At 35.5% G+C, this 14091-nt stretch overlaps 1 protein-coding gene across 1 annotated transcript in view; it reads right to left on the reverse strand.

Moving 5' to 3' along the window:
- Positions 1-12123, reverse strand: part of LOC127453105 (synaptic vesicle glycoprotein 2A-like) — a 60913-nt gene extending 48790 nt beyond the window's left edge. Inside the window, exon 1 of the mRNA XM_051719214.1 lies at positions 11976-12123. The gene's annotated coding sequence lies outside the window, so the exon portion shown is untranslated. The remainder of the gene's footprint in view (positions 1-11975) is intronic.
- Between the last annotated feature and the right edge of the window lie 1968 nt (positions 12124-14091).

Consider the following 14091-nt stretch of genomic DNA (forward strand, 5'->3'; position numbering starts at 1 on the left):
TTAGAATGTCTATCAACCAATCAGAATCAGAATCAATCATGGCAGCTAAAAGTTTGGAATGATGTACAGATTTTGCTCTTATGGAAAGAAATTGGTACTTTTATTCACCAAAGTGGCATTCAACTGATCACAATGTATAGTTAGGACATTAATAATGTGAAAAATTACTATTACAATTTGAAAAAAAAATTCTGAACATCTTAAACTACTTCAAAGAGTTCTCATCAAAAAATCCTCCATGTGCAGCAATGACAGCTTTGCAGATCCTTGGCATTCTAGCTGTCAGTTTGTCCAGATACTCAGGTGACATTTCACCCCATGCTTCCCGTAGCACTTGCCATAGATGTGGCTGTCTTGTTGGGCACTTCTCACGCACCTTACAGTCTAGCTGATCCCACAAAATGGGGTTAAGATCCATAACACTCTTTTCCAGTTATCTGTTCAATGTCTGTGTTTCTTTGCTCACTCTAACCTTTTGTTTTTTATTTTCTGTTTCAAAAGTGGCTTTTTCTTTGCAATTCTTCCCATAAGGCCTGCACCCCTGAGTCTTCTCTTTACTGTTGTACATGAAACTGGTGTTGAGCGGGTAGAATTCAATGAAGCTGTCAGCTGAGGACATGTGAGGCATCTATTTCTCAAACTAGAGTCTCTGATGTACTTATCCTCTTGTTTAGTTGTACATCTGGCCTTCCACATCTCTTTCTGTCCTTGTTAGAGCCAGTTGTCCTTTGTCTTTGAAGACTGTAGTGTACACCTTTGTTTGAAATAGTTTTTTTGGCAATTTCAAGCATTGTATAGCCTTCATTCCTCAAAATAATGATTGACTGATGAGTTTCTAGAGAAAGCTGTTTCTTTTTTGCCATTTTTGACCTAATATTGACCTTAAGACATGCCAGTCTATTGCATACAGTGGCAACTCAAAAACAAATACAAAGACAATGTCAAGCTTCATTTAACGAACCAAATAGCTTTCAGCAGTGTTTGATATAATGGTAAGTGATTTTCTAGTACCAAATTAGCAATTTAGCATGATTACTCAAGGATAAGGTGTTGGAGTGATGGCTGCTGGAAATGGGGCCTGTCTAGATTTGATCAAAAATGACTTTTTCAAATAGTGATGGTGCTGTTTTTTACATCAGTAATGTCCTGACTGTACTTTGTGATCAGCTGAATGCCACTTTGGTGACTTAAAGTACCAATTTCCTTCCGAAACAGCAAAATCTGTACATTATTCCAAACTTTTGGCTGCCAGTGTATATAAATATTATATATATTTAAAATTAATATTATTAAAATGCATTACATTATTTTGGCAGTAAAGCATTGATAACACCATACAAAAAGTAGCGTTAGTCAATACATTATTTATTTCCATTATATTGAACATAAGCCTATCATTGGTCAGTCTACAGCAATCAATTTTGCAACTGAATGCGTTGATCTGTCTGAAATAGATTAATTCTAAAGGGTTTTCTAAAGATGTGTCAATGTACATATGCGTCAGGTAGACGCCTCTGGAGCATCTCACTTTGGTTGTGTCGTGTCATAAACACACCGTTTTTAGGTCGCTGTGTCAAGTTAAATGTAAATTGAAACATGAAAAACATGTTTTGAGATCCCTGCTTTTGGAGTTGCGATACATCCAGCTGTGTCTGTACAGCTGTGTGTTTCCTATACTGCTGGAGTTGCACTTACTGCCCCCTGCTGAAAACAGGTGGTACTTCAAGCTTGAATTGCTCCGATGGAAGCAATATTCCTTATTACGTTCCGGGAACATGATTAATTACTTACATTTTTTAAGGCATTATTTCTTATTTAATTAAACGCACCGAATAAACGCGCTCAATCGAGAGCCCTCATATATAAATAAAACATGTAATATTATTTTTAATAATTTGTTATTTACTGATAATAGTTGTTTCATTGCAATGGACATGACAGGTCTAACATTACTTTGGACGTGGTTTTAAATTCAAAATCAAAACTTTTTTTTTTTTTTTTTTTTTTTTTATGTTTTTGAATCACTTTCCATTGAAGTGTGTATATTTTGATATCATAATCGACCAAAAATGTCAAGAATACTGCAATAAAATTGTTTTGCTTATTTCACCCACCCCTTCATCTCAAAATGAACAACATGTCCCTCTCAGCACAATACACACACACAGATGCTCACTTCACACTTAGACAATCCTCCTAGTCTGAGAGGCTTCTGTCTCTGCTATCTACAAAATGAACACCAGACTGACTTCATACAGGCTCTGAGCTGTCTTGCTGTCTACTGCCTACATAGGCAGCTGACTTCTAATGCACCATCCTAACTGAACTCCACTCTGTGCTCAACTCTGTGCTTTATACAAATACCCTTCTTCATGCAAAGCGCACAGGAGACCTGACTCTCATTGTATTTCAATAGATAATAAAGTAATAACACATTGCTTAAATAATGATGCAATGCTCAAATAAGCATAAAAATACACAGCACACACAAATATTGGGTACAACTTTCAATGTTTCAATTAAAAATGAACTATTTTTATAAGGCAATTCATAGCAAATACATAAACATCCAATTGTATTCTGAATATCATCAAAAAGCTCAAAAATAGTAAGATCTATCAAGCTATAATGCCCAGCTGTAGTTCTAAAGAAGGACATTTGTCACCATGCACTATCATGCAACTTAACAGGTCACTTTAGCAGAGGATTCCAGAGCCAGTAAAATGCCAGCGGTCGAGGATGGCAGTGAGAGGGGAGACCTGCTCAGCAACAGTGACTTACAGAGAGGCAGCACATCTCAAAGAGAAAGAGAGAGAGAGAGAGAGAGAGAGAGAGAGAGAGAGAGAGAGAGAGGTGGCGTAACTATTCAGTGGCGTAACGACAGGCAGTGCAGGGTGTGCAGCCACACTGGGGTAAAAGGGAGGTCCTTGACAGCAGCCCAAAAGGGAACAATTAAAATGATCACTGTCCCGACACCCAGAACAATCGCTGTCCCGACGTCAAAAACAACTGTGGGACGACCACTCCAACCACCACCAACAACACACAGAGCAACTGAAGACTGTAATTCAATCACATTACATATATACGAGGCAATATAAATCATTTTCCTGTCATCCCACCAAATGACCCTATTTACTATGTAACTTGCGTATTAATTATTTATTTAAATAATTTGAAAAGCACTTTCATTTTTAACAGTGTTCCCTTCCAGAACAATACATGCTGTCTCACTTGTGTATCTGGGTACTGAAGCCATTTTCCACATTGTGAACAATTATATGTACAAAAGATGCAAAGCTACGCTATTCATTATTTACCAGGCAGCTGCAACAGGTGGTCAAACAGACAGGTACTGTAGATTTACACAGCCCGGGCGCATCCCACATGACACACATTACGTTGTTTACAATGCCTTTCATTTAACAAACAACATCCACTGGCATAACAAGGACTATGATGAAGAAAGATGGCAATGTAATTTTGTTTAAAACATGACTGTGTGAATATGACTGTAATTGGGTGAATCTCACAAAATTGTTACCACTTTTCTAGACATTTCTAATTTCTAAATTATATGAAATTAGAAATTCAAATTCAAATAGAATTTCTACTTTATCTAACCCTTAAAATACATTTTGTTGTTGATTGAGACATGTTAAATAATATTTTTGATTGAATCAAACAAGTTAATTTTGATGTTAATATTTTTTTAGGTTGACAATTTTTCAATGTATCAAGAACATGTCCAGGTCAAAAAATAAATAAATAAATAAATAAATAAATCTATCATTAAAAATAAAACATTAATGAATTTAATGATTTAATAAATTTGAAATAAAGATTATGAAGCCTGTTTTTAAGACATTAGAGATTTGCATTGCTGCATTATTTTCAAGATTAAGCACACTATTAAATTACAGTAAATTTCCCCCAAATCTTCTTACCGTAATGCAAAAATGTGATATATTATTTTAATGTGAGGAATTTATACATAATGCTAGTATTTATTGTACTGGCATTCATTTACATTGATTTAAATAAAACAAACGTTTCCTAACCAGGTGCAATGCAAGTTCCCACATGCCACAAGCAGTTTGTCAGTCCACATTGAATTTGAAACTGTGGACACAATCATAGCCATTCAGAACATATTTTATGCTTAAATGTACAGTTATGGGGGGCTGGATTTTGGACCAATGACATTTCACTATGGGAAGGGCTATCCAGTGCAACAAAGCAGAAATCCGAAAAAATATCCTGTTACTTTTCACAATCAGTTAGAACAAAAACTCAGATATACATGTAAAAGATTTTATCACTTTTATCGCTTAAGTTGCTTTATCGCATCAAGTCTGGTTAGGACATATTATTACAGTAATATTAAAACAAATTTAATTTCAATATGCTCCCCCTTCTTTTAAATACAAGCAATGTTTGTTTTTTTCAACCTCTTCCCATCGTCTTTCATTATTTGCTTTGAGTCTACACAGATTGATTATTTGGGCACAAATTATGAGTGTGTTATTCATTTCCTGTAGCCACTAGCTCTCTTTGACACATTTGGGATGATAAAGTATTGCTAACAAGGCCAAAGCTCAATACCTCTGGTGTATATCAGACAGTGAGAGTGACAGCAGAAGCCTTGAGTCAATGGATCTGGGAGTGAGTGTGGTGGAACAGGGGGAGGAGGGGAGGATGTAGGCGAATGGTTAGAAGCATCTCGACAGCAGTCTCTCTGGAAAGGAGAGAGCCACTGTGAGTCACATTAGCCCTGAAACAAATCTCTCAGTGCGCACTGTCACCATGGCCACCGTCACTCCTGCCCTCTGCTACATCAGCATCACCCAGCATCCTCTCTGCCCTGCCTCCATTTTAGCCCAAAATAATCCAGATTTGGAGGGATGTTGTCAATCTGGCATTTCATTAAAGACAGGAAGTCTGTCATATTGTTGCTAGTGTGTCCATCTTGTGGTACATGGTCTGTCCTTGAATCAAGTTGAGCTTGAAACAATTCAATACATTTATAATATTGTTATATTTATTGTGATCGTATAGTAAAGTTTGCATTAACTTGGTCGGATATGAATAGACATGACATGGATATAAAATAATATAATCAATATGGACTGATAAGAGGCACAGCAATGAAATATGCAAACAACACTGAAAGGTGTTGACTACATCATCCACTTTTTTTGTATATATGAACTCAAGATGGCGCACATGTTAAAGAGTTCACATGGGATGTTTGCAGGGCAAATAAAACTATTTAAATGAGTCATACATCATTAGAAAACACCATCTACATTACAATCAGTGTCTATTGTGTTTAATCCATACAGTCATACAGAGTATAATATTTGATATGTACTGAAATACACCAGACATACCCGCAGCATTTCTCCATAACTCTGACTGATGCAAAATCAGATTTCCCTTAGTAGGGCATAATTTGCAATTCTCAGAGAAATCATATTCGTTAAAGTCAACATGAAATCAATATGGACTATATTTACTTTCTATGCACGTTCCTGGTCTTATTGTGTGTGATTCATCAGTGCAAATCATTCCAAATTAAAAATGTTTGTTTTCGTAATCTTTTATTGAGATGCAATAACTCACTCTGTCTCTGAATCTACTAATTTTATCATCTGATATCATCACCATGGTATGGGATGAATATAGTATCAAAATTATTCACAAATGCGTAAACACTTATCCATCAATTCTATAAATGTCATACATGCATCTTACTATCTATACACAAATGCCTTTCAACTTGTGGCTGTGAAATTCAGAATTAAATTAATGTGTGGCGATTTGTACAAACAGAGACATGTTTGTGAATACAAATGTTCCCTTTTGTATAAATGTAACACAATGTGCATGTCTAACCAAAGGAAGACATTCCAAATTACACACAAAATGGCCTTGTGAATAATTTTGATACTACATTTATCCCATACAAGCCCTCCCCTCTAACCATCTGCCATCATTCCATCATGACACTTTTTACGATCCAATCCATTCTCAGTGGATAGAATAAATTCCTGCCCGACAATTTATTTTCTTGTTGAATATCCTGTTTCCCTCAGAAAAAATATGTCACGTTAAGTCAGCCTGATCTCATGAAAATGACATGACTGTGCCGACATTTTGTTTGCAAAATTACATTACATGGATCCTTATGCGTGGCGCTAATAGCTAATTAAATTTTCTCCCAAAAAGATGAGGTTTTTAAGGTTAATGCTCTACTGAGTTTTAAATCAACAAAACATTCCTCCCTACCCTAAACAGTAAACCTAAACCTAACTAATAGTGTCATTAAACGCAAATGTGAGACAAAAAATAAAAATGTTATTGCTGGAGCAACCACATAACTTTGTGCTTCTATTACACTTTTGGCTCACGTGTCAACTATCGCAGTTTGATCGCTTTTGAATCAGCTTTTACATGTAGTTGGTTATGAAATGCAAACGTTCAAATACTGTATCACCTACTTAAGTCATGCTTTATAGTAAAAGTGTTTAGCTGTCATAAGATTGCATTGTGAGAGGAATAGGAAAAAACTTAAGTGTTTATGAACTGATAATCTGCTGTTTTACTTGTGATTTGACGTGAAAGGGAATAAAACTCACTGACTATGTTTACATGGACAACAGAACGCGGTTTATTGCGAGAAAACAGCTTTCCGGTTTACATGCACTATATAAGCTGCGTACTCTACCCCCGTATACATGTGGCTCATTCAGTCAGCTGCTTTCTCCACAGCAGCGTAATTTCTCCGTGACGCGTGTGTAAATTACAAACATGGAATATGAGGAAGACTTCGCTATTTTATTCTCCATTGCTTCGCTTTATTTCCAGATATTCCAGAGTTGCTGCTGTGTTAGTTTCCTTCACTCTCTATCGTGACGTGCTGCACAATTATGCTTCAGTGATTTTCCTCTTACGTAAAACTCCGGGATTTCCCCAATGTACCTGCGCATATACACGAACGTGAGGGACAGTCGCTATTTTACATTTGTGTGTATAAATGGGTATAGTTCATAGTGTATGTGATTTTCCCACTGGACTCCCAGAAATTTTAAATTCTTTCCGCTGTGTCGACTTGTTATTGGGCTCCATCCTATGAAGTTTGTTATCCAGGTCTGTTCCACGCACGCACACTCTTCAAACAACCATCAGAACGGCATTTACATGGCCACATTAAGCCGTGTTTTCTGAGAGAAACCTTGGTGTGTTAAACCGCTTTCTCTTAATCCCTCAAATGGCGTAAGGAAATCAGCGTTCTAGTTTACATGACATTTCAGAAAACCGCTTTCTGCTAAAACCCTGGAATAAACCGTTTTGCGTGTAAACGTGGTTATTGTTGTTGTAGCAACTCAAGTGCTAATTTCACAAGGAAACTGCTGCAATACATTCAATGAGCCATGTGAAAATAATTTGGTAAAAATGTAGATATAGTAACGTGATTCTATGAGACCAGGTTGAGTAAAATGATTTGTGAATGCGATTTCCTGATGATATATTTTTTTTACTAAACTGAAATTTGCCATAATTTCACAAAATATAAATAACTGAAATTACATCACTTATTATATTAAATACCATAATTTCATTGATGGGACATACTGTATATCTCAACATTAAATAGCAGAGTAACAGTCATAGCGCATTCTGCGCATTTACACTCATAAAGTACTGCAATTTGGAAGAAACCACTTCCTCTTTTTGCATCATCTTGAAACTAAGGATATTTGGATATAACTTTGAGAAAATTTCAAATAAATGTGCTTATCTATACATGTCTTCACCTGGGGCATTGTTATTTGTTACACTTCAAAGAGGTTGGCGGCCTTTACCCATCTATCTGTCAATACATGCTGGGAGAGTAATATATCGATTTTTGTTCAAACACAAGTGGGTCGAGCTCTCTGTGTAAAGATGAAATCATTTTGAGGTTCTGCTTCGATTTTGCTGCCCTCTTTACATATACTGTGAAGTATATTTGGCTCTGTCCTAAACACACCAGGGTCATGCCTGTTGAGATGTAAATTTTGAATTATTTTGTTGAAAATCTTATGATTGTGCTGTAATTTAAGGAAGTATTTCTAACTCTATATAACATTAGAATTTAAAAGATCCACTGATACTATCTTACTGGAAGAACATGTCATTAAGGGACTGGCCTTTGTAAGTTAAAGGGATTCTAGAAAAGACTAACAGGATGTGGTGTTATTGAGGACATAGGAAAAACCTATTGATTACCAATTAGTTATGCACTGATATGAAATTTTTCTGATACTAAAAATTATTTCTGATTTTAACAAAATAATATGGGCCAATACTGATATTTGCCACATACTCCTCTCATTTTGTCATCAGATCACTGCTTTACTTACTGTATTATGCTTAATAAATGAACAGTGAGGCACAAAAGCTATTTTATTGCTCTAACAATGAATCAGTTCAATTGAAGATGGATTGGATTTGTTGACGCATGACAGTCCAACATTCTAAAAGAAAAAAGATTTCAAAAAAGAAAAAAAATATTATAGCATAACGATTGATGTGGGGGGAAAAAGGTTATTTTGCACTTCTAAAACATTTTTGCACTGTTTTTGCAGTTCTAAACAAATTTTACATATTTTGATTGTAAAACAGCCAAATTAAGCATTCGGCATGCTTTTTCGGATTTCATTTATTTTGGTAGGTATTTCTTTAAATTATCTACAAAGACATAACTTTATACAATGCAATACATTACATAATTAATTTAAAATAAATCATATTTTTTTCATATTGCTGTTTTCATGCATATGACCGATATGCAGATGGCCTTAATTTGGTCAATAACTGGTCAATAAATATTTGTGGTCGATACATAGATGCACCCCTAATATCTATAAAAACAATATTCCCAAGAAAACATGTTGGGTTTGAATAAATTGCCAGTTTTTCATGTTAGAAATTACACCAGGGACATACTAAAATGGCAACATCCATCTGCTCAAACCAAAGTGGCAAAATTATTTAAAAATCACCTCTATGTTCAAGTGATTGTGGTATTGAGTTATAAGAAATCTTACTAATATGATTTCCATCTTTAAAACTGTGAACGTAATATTTTATCCAATATATTAAGATATGCATTGCATAAGCAGGACTGACCCACCAAACTGAGTGACAATCCTCAACCTCAATCTTCAATGAGTTCTAAATGATGACCCAGTCCGATAAGACATCTGTGATAAACACTTCCTGCTGTTAAAGCTCCACACACACACACACACACACACACACACACACACATACTTCACACTGAACGTGTCCTTTCTCTGTTTCTCCTTTGCCGCATCACTCCTCTGAGGATTCCACTCAAAGTAACACTGAAAAGAGCACTGCAGCGCACAGAGCACGCAATGATTGAGAAACCACTGCAATCCTGGGCAGCACCAGAGGAGAGACAGCCTACAAATCAATTCACATTTAGAGAAAAAGCTTCGCTGTAAGTCCTTGAGATGGTTTTGGCCACTTGCACCCCATCAGATCAAAGTTAGGGCTTTGGAAGTATGATAATACAGTAGCTCCTTCTAAGAATGGCTGATTGAGGAAATATGAATGAATACAGAAGGACCATTAAACTTCGGGACTGGAAAGACAGACATACAGCATTTTAGAGTCTGCATTTAAAGTGCAACTCAAAACTACCAACATGTATTAACTCTCGCTTACATTTGTATTTACATTTATTCATTTAGCAGATGCTTTTATCCAAGGCGACTTAAAATGAGAAGATGTTAAATAATCCAATTGAGAAAACAACACAAGTACACAAGCACTGCCCACCCTGCCAAATTTAGTACTGGAATAGAACTAAATTGTATTTCTACTCTCAATACTACATAGCGATCTACATATACTTTCAATATTACCAAATATACTGTAAAGCTCTATACATATACTGTATTATCAATGCTACTAACATAAAACTCTGCATATACTATTAATACTACCAAAAATACAGCATTCTTTACATAGACAATCAATACTACCAAATGCTATACTAAATATAAAATATAATACTTACATTTACAGTATATAATAGTCAAGTCATTTTTATTTGTATAGCGCTTTTCACAACACACATAATTTCAAAGCAGCTTTACAGAAGATCATGCCTTAACAAAAAATGATACTGTAATATCTATAAAGTCTTAGAGTCATCATTGTGTAATTGTAAATTGTGTATAAAAATAATTAATTAAATAGTTAAATAGTTAAATAATAATTGTATTTACAACCCCAGTGAGCAATCCGAAGACGACTGTGGCAAGGAACACAAAACTCCACAAGATGTTATAGATGATAGATGATTATAGATTATAGATGATAATACTTACATAAAGCAAACAAAACATATAGTTCTACATCAATCCTACAAAACATACATTCTGTAAAATACAAATAATATGAACAAAAAGCTCTACAGTACTACAAAACATAAAGTTCTCCATATCAGTATTACCAACATTTGTCTACATATATTACCAGCATGAAGCTCTGCGTATCACTATTCACTACTACATGAACGTTTGCATATACAATCACTACTACCAATGCACCAATGTAATTGTAATGCTCTAAACATATCATCAATACTAGCTTATACTGTATAAGCTTTACATACAAGCAGTCCTAATCAGTATTAAAAACTTTGCATATACTATCAATTCTACCAACATAAAGCTCAGCATATCAATACTATCAACATAAATCTCTACTTATACTATCAATATTCTAACACTGAGCTCTGCATACTGTATACTACTACAAAATAGAAAGCTATGCATGCACTATCAATAATAGTAAATACATACATAACACTCGACAAATACTATTAATACAACCAACATAAATCTTTGCATATACTATCAATACAATCCAATATCAAGATCTATCTAATCTATTCTTATAAAGGAAAGGTAAAGAGCAAAATTGTCATTGCATGCACTTATCAGGGACGATTATTTGCAGTTCAAACGCACTGTTTCGTTGAAAGAGAAGCGCTGATATGGGCACATGTAGTCACACATCACTGTGAATCCAGCCAGTTTGAGCATTCAAACCAAATGGCACATGCAGTCGTGACAAGACTGAACGGAATCAGCAATGGGCCAAATTATCGTGAATATTCATATATACACGCACGCACGCACGCAGGCACACACAAGTACCAGTTTTTCATTCTTCAAGCTGCAAGGTCATTTTGAATCTTCAAGACATCACGCGTTACAAACCTCATTTTAGTCAATATTTTTCATGATTAATCGAATGCAGAAAATATGAAACCCTGATACCAGCACCAAAATCAGAGTGTGAGGAAAATTAAAAGTCACATTTTATTCCGATGGATATTAGGTGAAGGGGCGAGGCTAATAGGGTACGTTGATGTCTCTATAGGAATATGTCTGTTTATCAATTACTCTTTTAATCGTTTCTTTAACCCATGCCAACGGAACATTAAAGTAAATAAACAAGAAAAAGCCTAATCTGCTACGTGGGGGGAAAATATTTAAGGTAGCCTATTGAAATAATGCTTGAGCCATGTGGAATGATAAAAGACTGCTTTAAAAATAATAATACCATTTACGTTGGATTATATATATATATATATATATATATATATATATATATATATATATATATATATATATATATATATATAAACGTATTTTGGATGTATAGTATGTTTGCATCCATCATTGATGTGCTCAGATAATTTTTATCCGAATTAATGAATCTCATCCCTGAAATACAGATAGGGAAAACTGCAACAGATAACATAAAAAAACATTTATACATTGATAATAAAACGCTTCCCGTGTTTAATTTTAAACATGAGCATCTGTAAATCATAGGCTAATGATAGATAATATAAAATATAAATAGGATAACAAATCACTTACCAGGGCGATTCTACTCTAATTATTTTTCCAAGTGCTGTCAATAATATTTGTTAGAAGATACGGCGAATTTTTAGTCGTGATGATGAGGAAAGCTGTATGACATTGCCTGTATCTTCACCCTGAAAGATAGGCACGCGTGACGTCTAACCGGGGTGCAACCCTACTACACAGGCAAAAAAAAAAAAAAATTACCGATTTCTACTATGGTGAAGGCTCAGCTCATGAATATTAATTATCTCACACTGACATTGCGTGGTTACTTTCTTGGAGCGTCCAGTTACATAATATAATTAATATTTATAAGCCAAGCCTTTTCCATAGTAGGATTCATTCATAGGCCAGCTGGCTAGCGCTTTCTTTACAGTCCCTGCCTTTTAGCCAATCAGTTGGGCTTCTAGGCGTACGTCAAGTTACGTAATTCATATTTATAGGGGATAGTTCACACCGAAACCTTACGGCGTCCGACTGCGCTGTTTGTCTATGTAAACATGCGCTTCTTTGACTGTTGTGCCGCGTCTCGCTGTGTTTTCAGTGTCTCGCGCAGGAAGGCCGCTTTTTTAGACGCAGTGTCAGGTTAAAAATAACGTCAATTTCTTTTAGAGCAAAAACGAACTCGGTCTAAACAGACCCTAAGACAAGTCCTCACCACTGTAGGATTTCCTCATTCGCCAGCTGACTAGCAGCGCACTCGCCAACGGCTGTCTTTCAGCCAATTATTCATGCTTAAATGAGCAAACGTGACGTTACGTAATTAATATTCATGAGTAAATTCATCACCATAGTGGGATTTGAAGCGTACACCCCCACCTCCTCTAAAGCTAACCAGTGCACCAAATGTGTTATTAGCACAGAATCACAATCCATTCAATAAAACACGCCAATTATTTATAACAAGAACCGCTTTATTAAAGCAATAAGCCACGAGGGGCCGTGATTTCGCCACGACATTTACCAAGGGGTGTTTTAGGATCGACGCGAAGCACCCTCTAATGGCTAATTGCTTTTATTAAATGGCGGCAACAGGAATAGGATAAAGACACAAGTGTTCAATACAAACTAGTAGACTAACATTAATCATTCATAACAATCCGAATAAAAATTCTCTGGTCAAATACTGTTCATTAGCCTAACTATCTGTAGGCCGCGTTAACTGTTGCCAGCACGAAAATACATTGTTGGTTGACTGATGTGCGGTTATCGGTGATCGGCAATACATTGTCAGAATAGTGTCGGAACTATCCGTTTTATTATTTTAACTAGAAACACGCTTTTAACATTGTGGATCACAGTTATTATGAGCAACAGGATTACCTTTTTTCTCAAGTCATTTTTCAAATAACCTTACTCATGCAAAGAGCAACAGAGTGACTTTTGTCAATTGTTGCATTAATTCATAGGCAGCTAAGATTTATTGGCAAGCAATTGTCAACAGCTTCATAAAAGCAAGGTGCCTTAATTGCATTATCAACAGAACTGTTGATTAAGTCATCAGTTATAAACTGTTGTTTGCAGTACACCTCTTAAGTCACCATCTGCATCTAAAGATTGAGACTTAAGCACTGCAAAACAAGAAAAATCTGGTTCAGCATAATTTTGGTATATTAATTTTGAGTGTCTGCATGTTCATTACGAAATTACCAGGTTATCCATATGAAACCTGCACTGCAAAACCTGTGACTCTTCGAGATATTTCTAGAAAAGCCAGTATGATCTGACATAATGGGCTAATTCAGTGCTTAGCAACAGGCAGTATGAGATGTGACTGGTTTTCAAATAAGGCTGCAAGTCACCACTCTCATGCATGCTTACAACAATGATGTACATTCCTCTCAAAGAGCAAATGCACCACAGCACTCAAATCTGTTTAAGAACAATAGCCAACATCTTAATGTATTCATATAAAAGGTGTCTTTTAATTCTTTTTTTTAAAATGTATGTATACTGTACGGCCCGGTTAAACAGTCAAGACAAAATGTTTTGTTGAATGTCACTTTGTTCAACCATGTGTGTTTGCTGTTTCTCAGTCTATGCTATCCTATTTTGGGAACTGATATTTTAAATCTCCATGAATTATCTAAAACAGCTAAAGGTAAAGTGAGTAATTTCTGTGCCACTA

The sequence above is a fragment of the Myxocyprinus asiaticus genome, chromosome 15, assembly GCF_019703515.2.
Source record: "Myxocyprinus asiaticus isolate MX2 ecotype Aquarium Trade chromosome 15, UBuf_Myxa_2, whole genome shotgun sequence".
NCBI lineage: Eukaryota > Metazoa > Chordata > Actinopteri > Cypriniformes > Catostomidae > Myxocyprinus > Myxocyprinus asiaticus.